The sequence below is a fragment of the Nannospalax galili genome, unplaced genomic scaffold, assembly GCF_000622305.1.
Source record: "Nannospalax galili isolate Female #2095 unplaced genomic scaffold, S.galili_v1.0 scaffold123, whole genome shotgun sequence".
Classification (NCBI taxonomy): domain Eukaryota; kingdom Metazoa; phylum Chordata; class Mammalia; order Rodentia; family Spalacidae; genus Nannospalax; species Nannospalax galili.
In genome coordinates, this window is record NW_008350332.1 from 232,787 (window position 1) to 243,951 (window position 11,165).

Consider the following 11,165-nt stretch of genomic DNA (forward strand, 5'->3'; position numbering starts at 1 on the left):
CCTCTAATTCCCAATGTAGCTGGAGATGACCTTGAAGTTCTGATCCTCCTGCCAGTACCTCCTAAGTGCTGGATTACAAGCATGTATCACCAGATCCCATATGTTTGATACTGAGAATTCAGCTCAGGGCTTCATGAGCGCTAGGTGAGCACTTTACCAACTGAGCACATCTCTATCCGTCACACAGTAGCTTTAAAGAGCCACTGGAGGTAACGGGGGAAGATATTTCTAGGTAGTTCCTCCCCTGACTGATGGTTTCATTTTCTATCTGATGTCTTATGTATCATTCACTTGTATGGAATGAAGATATCAAATCCCTGCACTGAAGGGATGTGGGTTTAGCTCAGTGGCAGAGCACCTGCAAATAAACAGAAGTCTCTCCATGAAGGCATGTGTTTTCTGGTGCCTGGCTGGGTTACCCAGCAGAAGGACTGAGTAGCCAAGTGAAAATGTCATATCCACATGGAGCTAAGGGTTTAGGGGATAGCATGGATGACATTAGTTCCACCAAGTAAATGGCAAATGGGAGCTAGTTGAACAGTGTTACTAATTGAGAATGATTATGTGTGTGCAACTGAATAAGAAAAAGTACAGAGCTTTGGACTATTTCAGGAGAATGTAAATGTTGGAGAGCCCAGGCCTCCTAGGTAACCAGGCCCTAAGCAGACAGGTTGCAAACAGGGTGAGAACACACCCAGTCCCCCTCCTACATCCACTCCTGCTACCCTAGAATCAGAGGCAACCTGGCTACTGTCTGTTACATAGGTCACATATTACTATAGCCCCGCTTCCATACCCAGAGAAAGAGTGACCCCATCACATAGCCTCACTCGGCTACCTTGGTCACATAGCATAGGCCACATATTAACATATACATGACCTGTGTCATAGTTAGCTTCAATTGTCAACTTGATACACCTGGGAAGAACGAACCCCAATTGAAGACTTTCCTCCATTGGATTGGCCTGTGGGCATGTGTGGGGCTTTTTCTTTTTCTTTTTTAATGAGCGCAGAAATCCACTTTTCTTTATTTACATTCCATTAGTTTAAATCTGTGAGGGGTACAGCATCACTTGGATTCTGTGTCCAATGGCTTTTATAGGAAGGTTGCTTTGGAATTTGGCACCAACCATGCCACTGTTTCCATGGGCCCAGATTACCTTTCCCCAAATTACTCTGGTTTTGTTTGGTTTGCCGTCAGGAGTCACTGTGTTGTTTTTTGCTTTATACACATAAGTGCATCTCTTGCCTAAGTAGAATTCAGTTTCATCTCAGGCATAAACACCTTTGATTTTAAGAAGAGCTGTATGCTCTCCTTGGTTCTGAAGACCTGGCTTATAGCTAGCAAAGGTGGCTTTGCACCACAGACTTCCAGACATATTTACCTTTTAGAGGTCCTGTTCCCAGCAGGCCTTGAAACAAACAAAAATCTCAATATAAAGTCATACAATACAATCGCCCACTTTGTCACCTCTCATTTCTTCTTTCTTGTCTGTCAGAGGAATTCACTAGCATTTCATGGATGGGGAAACCTAATTATACCATGCTATCTAAGGAGGAGAGCCTGGTAAAATATCCAATCTGGGGGCTGGAGAGACGGCTTAGCAGTTAAGATCACTGATTGCTCTTGCAGAGGACCCAGGTTTGATTCCCAGCACCCACATGGTAGCTACAAACGGTCCTTAACTCCAGTTCCAGGGGAATCTGAAGTCCTTTCCTGACTTCTGCGGCATTGCATGACATGGGTGCACCCACATACATGCAGGCAATGCACTCATATGCACAAAATAAAAATAATAAATAAAATATTTTTTAAAATATCCAATCTGGCCGGGCATGGTGGCGCTTGCCTTTAATCCCAGCACTTGGGAGGCAGAGGCAGACAGATCCCTGTGAGTTCGAGGCCAGCCTGGTCTCCATAGCGAATCCAGGCCAGCTAGGGTTACAGGGAGACCCTGTCTCAAAAAGACCAAAAAACAAACAAACAAACAAAAAAACCCAATCTGCAGAGACTCAATGACAACTACACAACAAAATCAGGGCAGAGGCTAGGGGGTAGGACTAGAGACCTAACTTCCAGAAACCCCAAAAAGAACCACAAACAAACCCATGCCTGTCAGTGGATGAAACGCACAGATAAGACCTGCAAAGTGAGGCTCCGAGGGAGAAAAACATCTTCTGGGAACCGTTGCCTGCTAAGGAAGCTCTGATGGACAGAATGCACGGCCTTAACTCCGCTGGGGCCAAGAACCCTGGGTGGGCGCCTGGGCCCAGCACCATCCATCCTGCATCTGCTCCATCCTGGCTTCCCTCTGCCTGGAACCCATAGAAACCACTGGTTGCCAGGGTCCCTGAGTGCAGGGACACATAAACACACCCCAGTTATCCTGGGGGCATTTTCTTAATTGCTAGTTGATGTAGAAAGGCTGTCCCACTGTGGGTGGTTGCCATCCTTAGGCAGATGGGCCTGGGCTGTATAAGAAAGGTTTACTGAGCAAGCCAATGAACACGGTTCCTCTGTGGTCTTTGCTTCAGTTCCTGCTTCCAGGAACTGGAACCGTGCCTGAATTCCTGCTTTGGCTTCCTTTGATCATGGACTGTAACCTGCAAGCCAAATAAACAGCTTCCTCTCCAGGTTGCTTTTGGTGTTTTATCACAGCAACAGAAAGCCAAGTAGAACAGCCTGCTTCCTTGAAGTGCACAGCCTCTTTCCTTTGCCCTAGCTGTTTGCTATAGTAATAAATCTCTTGCTGGAAGGATGATTCAACTCAGTGCATACCTCTCTCTATCCTCCCTCTTCTTACTGGCCCCCACCAAGAAACCTATGTAAGAATTGCATGTCCAATGAAATGATCAGAAAGAATCTAAGTCTGATGAAAAATAACATTTTTATCTTATATTATCAGTATCAATATATAAAGGACATTAACCCCCAAGTGAATTAAAAAAGTTTCATGGGGCTGAAAAGATGGCTCAGCAGTTAATAAAGCTTCATGGGGCTGAAGAGATGGCTCAGTGGTTAAGAGTACTTGTTGCTCTTGCACAAGATCCAGGTTCCTAGCACTCATATGGCAACTCACAGGCCTGTCTATAACTCTAGTTCCAGGGGAACTAGTGTCCTCTTCTAGGCTTTGAGGGCACTACACACATGTGGTGCACAAAATACATGCAAGCAGAACATGCGTATATATAAAATAAAAATAAACATTTTTTAAAAAAAGAAAGAAAAAGGGGGCTGGAGAGATGGCTTGACGGTTAGAACCACTTGCTGTTCTTCCAGAGAATCTGGGTTCATTCCCAGCCTTCACATGGACGCTAACAACCATGTGTAACTCCAGTTCCAGAGAATCTGATGCCCTCTCTGGTCTCTGCAGGCATTGCATGTGCACGTTATACTTAAATACATGCAGGCAAAGCACTCATACACATAAAATAAAAATCATAAATGAAATTTTATGGGGGCTGGAGAGATGGCTCATTGGTTAAGAACACTAGTTGTTCTTGTAAAAGACCTGTTTTCGAATCTCAGCACCCACATGGCAGCTAACAACTGTCTGTAACTCCAGTTCCAGGGGCTCTGACAGCCTCTTCTGACCTCTGTGGGCATTGCACGACACGGGTGCACTTACCTACATGCAGGCAATACACGCATACACATAAAATAAAAATAAAAAATTTTTTTTTAAAGTTAAAAAAATAAATTAAATTAAAAAAAAAAAAAGCTTCATGATAACAGCGGCAAGTGATTTAAAAAGAATAATTATGGGCTGGTGAGATGACGCAGTAGTAAAGATGTTTGCCACTGAGCCTAAAGACCTGAGTTTTACCTCTGAGATCTGCATGGTGGAAGGAGAGAACTAACTCCTGTAAGTCGTCTTCTGATCTCCACATGTACACCGGTGCACACATGTGTGCACATGGGCACACACACAGATATATAAATAATGCAAAAAAGAAATCATTAGGCTGGGTGTGGTGATGTCTGCCTTTAATCCCAGCACTTGGGAGGCAGAGGCAGGCAGATCACTGTGAGTTCAAGTCCAGCCTGGTCTATACAGCAAGTATCAGGTCACCTGGGGCTACAGGGAGACCCTGTCTCAAAAAGACCAAAAAAAAAATAAACAGACAAACAAATAAAAATGTTAAAAAAAGAAAGAAATCACTGGAACTGGCTAGGACTTTGCTGTTTTGCTAACTTTCTTGGGGAGACATGGACCAATAACTATTCTTCCCATATAAGGCATCGACAAAATAACAATTCCACCAAGTTTAGATTGGCCACCCAGTGAGTTTATTTGGTGTATTTACAGAGCATTGGTGAAGGGTTATTTACAAGAGCCTGGGTGACAACACAGCTGCATCCCTGCAAAATCTCTCCCATCAGTCACAATCTCATGAGGTTGCATCATGAAGTCCCTTTAGTTAACTTTCCATGTTCTATATATTTTAGCATCTTCCAAGATGAGGGAGCCAAAAGGGAGCAATGACTATAATTGCAGGTGAGGGTCTTGTGACTTTTCTCTCCCTGCTTCTCTCAGAGGGTGCCACCATTGCCAGTATCATAGACCCGGCTACTCTGTATTGTTCTATTCAACTAGTTGCCATGACCACCAGGCCATGTGGAATAATCTAATTCTAAAATGGCAGTGGGATGGTCATGTTGTGCCTGGAAGAAAGAAGCCAAAGTACCACCCATTCTCTGAGTTGTGTCAGATGCCTGAGTGCTCATGAAGAGCCCAGAATCTCCCTGCTGAGACCTGCCTGGTGATGATGATGATGCAAAGTGTGCTAGTTACCTTCCTGCTGCTGCAACAAAAGCAGCTTAACGAAGGAAAGGCTTATTCTGGCTCACAGTTGGAGGGTACAGCCTGCCATGGTAGGGTAAGCATGGTCACAGGAGAGTGAGGCAGCTCATCACACTGTATCTATAGTTAAGGAGTGGAGAGAGATGAACGCTGGTGCTCAGCTTGCTTTCCCCTTTTCATTCAGTCCAGAACCCCAGCCCATGTAACAGTGTATCTAAATTCAATTGGGTCTTCCCTCCTCAGTTAAACCTCTCTGGAAACACCTTCACAGCCACATCTAGTGGTGTGTCTCCTAGGTTATTCCAAATTCCATTAAGTCAATAATTACAACCAACCATCACACAAAACACAGTGGACACCTTGTTTCCTTTGGCCAGTACCCTATGGAGCGCAGACTGACTGCTCAAAACCCATTTGTAGGTTGAGAGAATCAAGTGACTTCCAACAATCCTGTCTCAGAATGTGGTTGTGGTAGGGCTGGGGTGGAAGCTGCAGGCCTCAAACCAGGTCTGGAACTTTACCAGAACTTTCCCCTTATCCATGTACCAGGGTATCAGGGCCATACCCCACAATAATAATAATAATAATAATTAGTTCTGGAGTATGTGTGCAATATACTGCCTTTCAAGTCTTGTGGAAATCTGAATGACTTTAAAATAAATTTCCAATATAATACCTTGAAAAAAATCCATTTAAAAGAAAAGTCTTATATAGGCTGAGGATATCACTCACCTAACATGCATGAAACTTTGGGTCTGACCTCCACCACCATGTAGAACTTGGTGGTGTACGCCTGTAATCCCTGCACTTGAGAGGTAGAGGCAGCAAGACTGGAAGTTCAAAGTCACCTTGGATATTCAGGAAGTTAGTTTGAGGCCAGTCTGAGCTACACGAGACCCTGTCTCAAAGGAAAAAAAAAAAAAAAAAAAAAAACAAAGTAAAGAAAAAATCCCTTGTTTTGGAAGGTGGAGGCAAGAAGATCATGAATTCAAGGCCAGAATGAGCTATGAAGGGAAACCCTGCCTAAAAACATGTACTACAAATTCCATTGCATGTGAATGGCACTGGGGATGGAACCTAGGGTCTTGCACATGCTCAGTGATTGTTTGATTGATGAGCTACTTCCTGACCCCAGGTTCCTCAAATTTTCGTCAATCTTCTTGTCATTTCACATAGAACTGAATGAAGAACACAATCAGGATGTGTCAAGGGACCTTATTTTTCGTTACTGTAATAAAAACCCTGCACAAACCTTTGAAAGGTTCTGGGAAGGTTTATTCTTGACTTGTTTCAGTTCGTAACATGCAATAGCCTTGAATCTGAATGTTTTGGCACCTTTTACTGGTGCTGTGTAGCATGACGGCATGTGCAGTGCAAAGGGTATGCTGTGTGTGTTTAGAGCCCCAAGGCTGCGGTGAAGTTGCCCAGTGCAATGCAGGCCATTGCTGCTGAGAATACCTTGGATTTGTTAGAGAACCCAGGCTCCTAAGGTAACTGGGTCCCGGCAGAAAGGACTATGAGCAGGGCAGGAACATACCCAGTCCTCCTGATGCCTGGGAGCAGTAGCAGCATGAGTACAGTCAGATCTTCCACATCTGGCACTAACCAAGTCCCACTCCCCTACCCAGAGAAGAGTGATCCTAGTCACATAGCCCAAGCTATGTGTATCCCATTCTTCTGTCTCAGTCATGCAGCACAGTTCACACATTAAAAAGCCTACTTCCTTGAAGTGCAAGGCCTCCCTTTTCCCTTAGATAGATACCTTGCTTTGTTTGCTGGAACTGAAACTTCTTACTTTGGAACCCTACCAACTGCTTGCTCTGGTGTTAACAAATCTCTAGGACTCAGTGCCTCCTCCCACCCCCCTCCCCACCTTTCTTTGCCCTCCCTCATACCTAACAGGATTTATTAAGCATTTGGTTTTGAATTCAGTTTGGTCATTGAGTGCTCAGAAACCTCTACTATTGCCAATATTTGGTGAGTTCCATGTTCAGTTATGTAGAGTAAAATATTACAGTTCCAGCCAAGATGCGATTCAGAGTAGCTTTGTAAGAAGCAGTCAAGTTGTAGAAAATACCATATTGACTTTTCCAGTTCAAGACTTTAGTTTCTGATTTCTCCAATGCCTGGGGAAGTTGTTGCAACTGAAGATGAAAGTTTGATTGGTTAGAACAGCGATGTGCCTTTTGGAAGACTGAATTGCTTGTCTAAAAGAGCTAAAGTCCTCTCTCAAGGGAAAGGCTGCCCTTCTCATTCTACCTCAGTCCTGGGCAGTTTGGACTTTTTCTCATGCTGTAAAATAACATAAAGTAGAAGATCATAGTGTGTAGATTGTCTTGTGTAAACTATCTCCAAGTGTAGGTCTACCAATAATCAATTATTAGCAGAGAGGGATAAGCTGAGGAGACCCACAAACTATAGCAAAGCAAGATGATCTCTGCAGGTCAAATGATCTTTGCAGCTAGAAAGGTCTAAAATTAAAGGGTCCTTGATGACAACCTGGAAGGCTGGACTGGTGGCCCCTGGACATACTGCACCACCGTCTAGCTAGAAATGTGATATCAGAGTCCTTCTGTCTGATGGCACACCACAGAAATTGGGCATCATCTGCTTTTTTTTGCACAAAGAATGCAGTTACCACATTGAACACTCTTCTGTGCTGTCGATATAATAGACAACCTCATCAACTCTGGATTCCAACAAGAAAAGCTGCCTCCTACCATGTTAGGGCTTTGGCTTGGCTGGAGTGGGCTTTGAAGACCTTCTCATCTGAAAATGAGGTCAAGCAAGGCCAGTATCTAGGACAGTGAGAGGCTGCAGTGCCTCTGAAATCTTCCAACTGCATGACAAGCATCCCATCCATTTTTGTCCCTTTTAGTCGAAGCAACTCGTATCTGAGACCAAAGTTGCTGAGGGGAGGAAGATTGGCAGTGTCAGAAAGGGGGAATAATTGTGAATAAAGACTGCAATGTGGACTGGAGATCTGGCTCAGTTGGAAGAGTGTTTGCTCAGCATGGAGAAAGCCATGGGTTCCATCTCTAGCACCACTTAAACCAGGTGTGGTGAGGCACACCTCTAATCCCAACATTAGGTGGTGGAAGCAGGAAGATCAGATATTTAAAGTCAGCCTTGGCTCTATAATGAGTTTATGGTCAGCTTAGGATACATGAGCCCATGTCTCAAAAGATAAAGAACTGACCCTCCTGCTTCTAGCCCCCCAGTGCTGGGATTACAGGTGTGTACTACCACACCCACTTTATGCGGTGCTAGGGATTTAACTCAGGGCTTTGTGTAAACTAGGCAAGCACTCCGCCAACTGAGCTCCAGCTTTACTGAATCTTTTTGAAGACTTTTTGCCTCTTAAAAATGAGAAACAGTTGCTATTTTCAACTCTGAGTCTTGGAGTTTCTGGACCTTCTACAAGTCTGCTGGCCTCCTCTTGGGTTTGCCTCAGGTGTCTACATCCAGGACTATGTGCCACTACCCCTAGGTGAGAGTTAGTGGTCTCAGAATGGGAGTCAGGTCACAAGGACTAATGGCAATGTTACAGGACTCTGAAATCTGCTTGGAGGAAGCAAATGGCTTCTCTGCCCCTGAGCCATCTTGTTAAATCATATGGTCAAGTAGGGACAGCTGCAATGAAAAGGAAATGGACAATTTCCAAGAAATGGTACAAGCTCCATGCCTCAGAATAGAAATTGCTATGAATCTGTAACCAAGGAGGAAACCTGAGCTGTTCAAATCCTTGTCTGAGGTCTATAGCTGAGCTCTGTCTAGGAGTCTGAATGCAGGACACTGGATCATTTCCCAGAGTCTTGACTCAGCACTCTTTGTTTGGTTTAACTTTAAAAAAACATTTTATTTATTATTTTTATTTAGTTTAGTATGAGTATATTGCCTGTATGTATGTAACTTCACCAGTGTCGTGCAGTGCCCTCAGAGGTCAGAAGAAGGCATCAGATTCCTCTGGTACTGAAATTACAGATGGTTGTTAGCTGCCATGTGGGTGCTAGGAATTGAACCCGAGTCTTCTGCAAGAGCAGCCAGTGCTCTTAACTGCTGAGCCAAATCTCTAGTCCTACATTTTAATTTTTTAAATTTATCTTTGAGGGGTGGCAAGAGGATCCCCGTGAGTTGAGGACAGCCTGGTCTATGTGGTGAGTTCCAGGCCAGCTAGTGCCACAGGCTTGAGAACCAGACTCAGGACAAGAGTCTGGGATGCAGGTACTAAGGCCACATGGTGTTGGGGAATCCTGCTGTTAAGGTTGGCTCCTTTCTCAGCAGGGGCTTCCTGCCTGACTTACCTGGAAAGTGCCACCAAGCACAGATGCTTGGCCTCATTTGAAACATGACCTTTGGCATAGTTACCTGGAGTAAAAACTACCCCCAGGTTTTTTCTATATGATAAATAGGCATTGCCAGATAGTTGGATGATAGGATCCTACTGCCATATGTAAATAAAGCATACTATGAGCACCTATCAGCTGAAGCATTGGCTACTGCCTCCACACTGTATTTTCCCTAACCCCCACTGAATAAACAGAGCTGTTTTACTGAATGAGTCTGGAGCTGTTTGTATCACTGAACCTGCCTCCCCGGAAGGGCTTTCTTCTGTCAGTGCTCACTGGCCGTCCCTGACCCCCTTCGTCACTTCTACTCCCTTTGTCCTCATGGACCGGTGGCCAACGACCCACGAGGAAAGGGAGAGACCCCACAACATGGCACCTGTCCATGCTTCCAAGAAGGCCTGATTTTCCAGGTGGAGGACTTTTTTGTCAGTTGCATTTGGGCTTGTCTCCAGGTGACACAGAGCTCAAACCTACTATACACTGTGGTTTCCACATACCCCCTAAATAAATATATAATATACATACCCCCTAAATAAATATATACAGATTAAATCAGGTTAAGGTAATGTCACAATGAACTTTCTTAGGAGTCACTGACACCCACTTCACAGGTCTGGAAAGGGAGGAGAAAAGTGAGGCTTGATAGGCTGAGCCCATGAGCCTGAGATTCCATCAGAGCTCCCTCTAGATCCAGTTCAGACCCCATTATCCAAGTGTTTGAAATCTAGCATCTGCCTTGATCACATTTACAAGTAGATGCTCTTATTTCCTAGATATCTGTTCTGAAAATTGGAAGGGATGCCTAGGACATAAAGGAGAATAGAATCTGCTTCTGATAGGAGTAGGAACTGATCTTTAGAGACTCCATGCAGACCTGGTTTCATGCAGCTGGTGTGTACATTGAAGGAGGTGGTCAGCCAGGCTGGAAGGGTCGGAGGGGCTGTAGAATTCCTGCCACCAGCTAACAGGGGAGAGGGTGGCACTATAGCTTAGACACCAGGAGAGCTGGAGAGAGAAGTGAGCTGGTGCCAGTGATGTTTTTCCACACAGTGGGACGTGCCATCGTGCAAGTGGCTGCCTGTCCCCTTAGAACTTCCTCACTGAGTTACCTGCGAGCCACTACAGTGGAAAATCTCACATTCTTAGCTTCAGGGCATAGAAAGTTTTTGATGCTTTCTGCTCAGGTCTTGTCCAGTTGGTATGTGTGGACAATTTCTGTTGCTGTGATAAAACACCCTGACCAAAACCAACTTGGGGAGGAAAGGGTTTATTTCATCTTATACTTTTATGGCACAGTCTATCTTTGAGGGAAATCAGGAAGGAATCCAGGACAGGAACCTGGAGGCACAAACCATGGAGGAATGCACTTACTGGCTTGCTCTTCTGGCCTCTGATCAGCTTGCTTTCTTTTTTCTTTTCATTTTTAAAACAATATTTTATTTATGGTGCCTTGACTCACCCAGCCTCATTCACCCTCCCATCTCCCCCACCGGTCTCTCCTAGTTTGGGTCCTGTCCCATTCCTTGTCTTGGGGACCCAGACACCTGGGGAACAAATACTGCTTCCAGATCCTTTCAATCTAGACCAATGTAGTGCCTTCTATGGGCCCCAGGAGTACTGCTTCTGGGCCTGGTCCCACCGTCACCTCCCTCTGCTTCCCAAGGCTGGCACCACACACCAGTCTCTTTCTAGGACGTGGGGGCTGACCTTTCCTCTTCCTGATCCTTTGCATCCAGACCAACCCAGCACCTCAGTGCAGTCCCCAGGAGTCCTTGGGGCCACCCCCATCTGCCTTTGCATCTCTGGGTGGCATGGCCACCAGCTGCCCTAGACCAGCATCTTTCCTGGGCCAGGCTCCCAGGCCAGTCCAGCCCCCAAATTCCTGAGGCTAAAATCCTTCATGGAGGGATCCAGACCTTAGGAGAAAGCCTGAAAACATCTGACTCTCATCTGAATTGCATCTCTGTGGGAACTCCTGAAGACAAAAGCAATCCGGCCACTCCAATATAAA

The 11,165-nt window shown here is 45.1% G+C and overlaps 1 pseudogene; it reads right to left on the minus strand.

The window, feature by feature from the left end:
- Nucleotides 1-1,046: 1,046 nt before the first annotated feature.
- LOC108491529 lies at nt 1,047-1,379 on the minus strand (annotated as a pseudogene).
- Between the last annotated feature and the right edge of the window lie 9,786 nt (nt 1,380-11,165).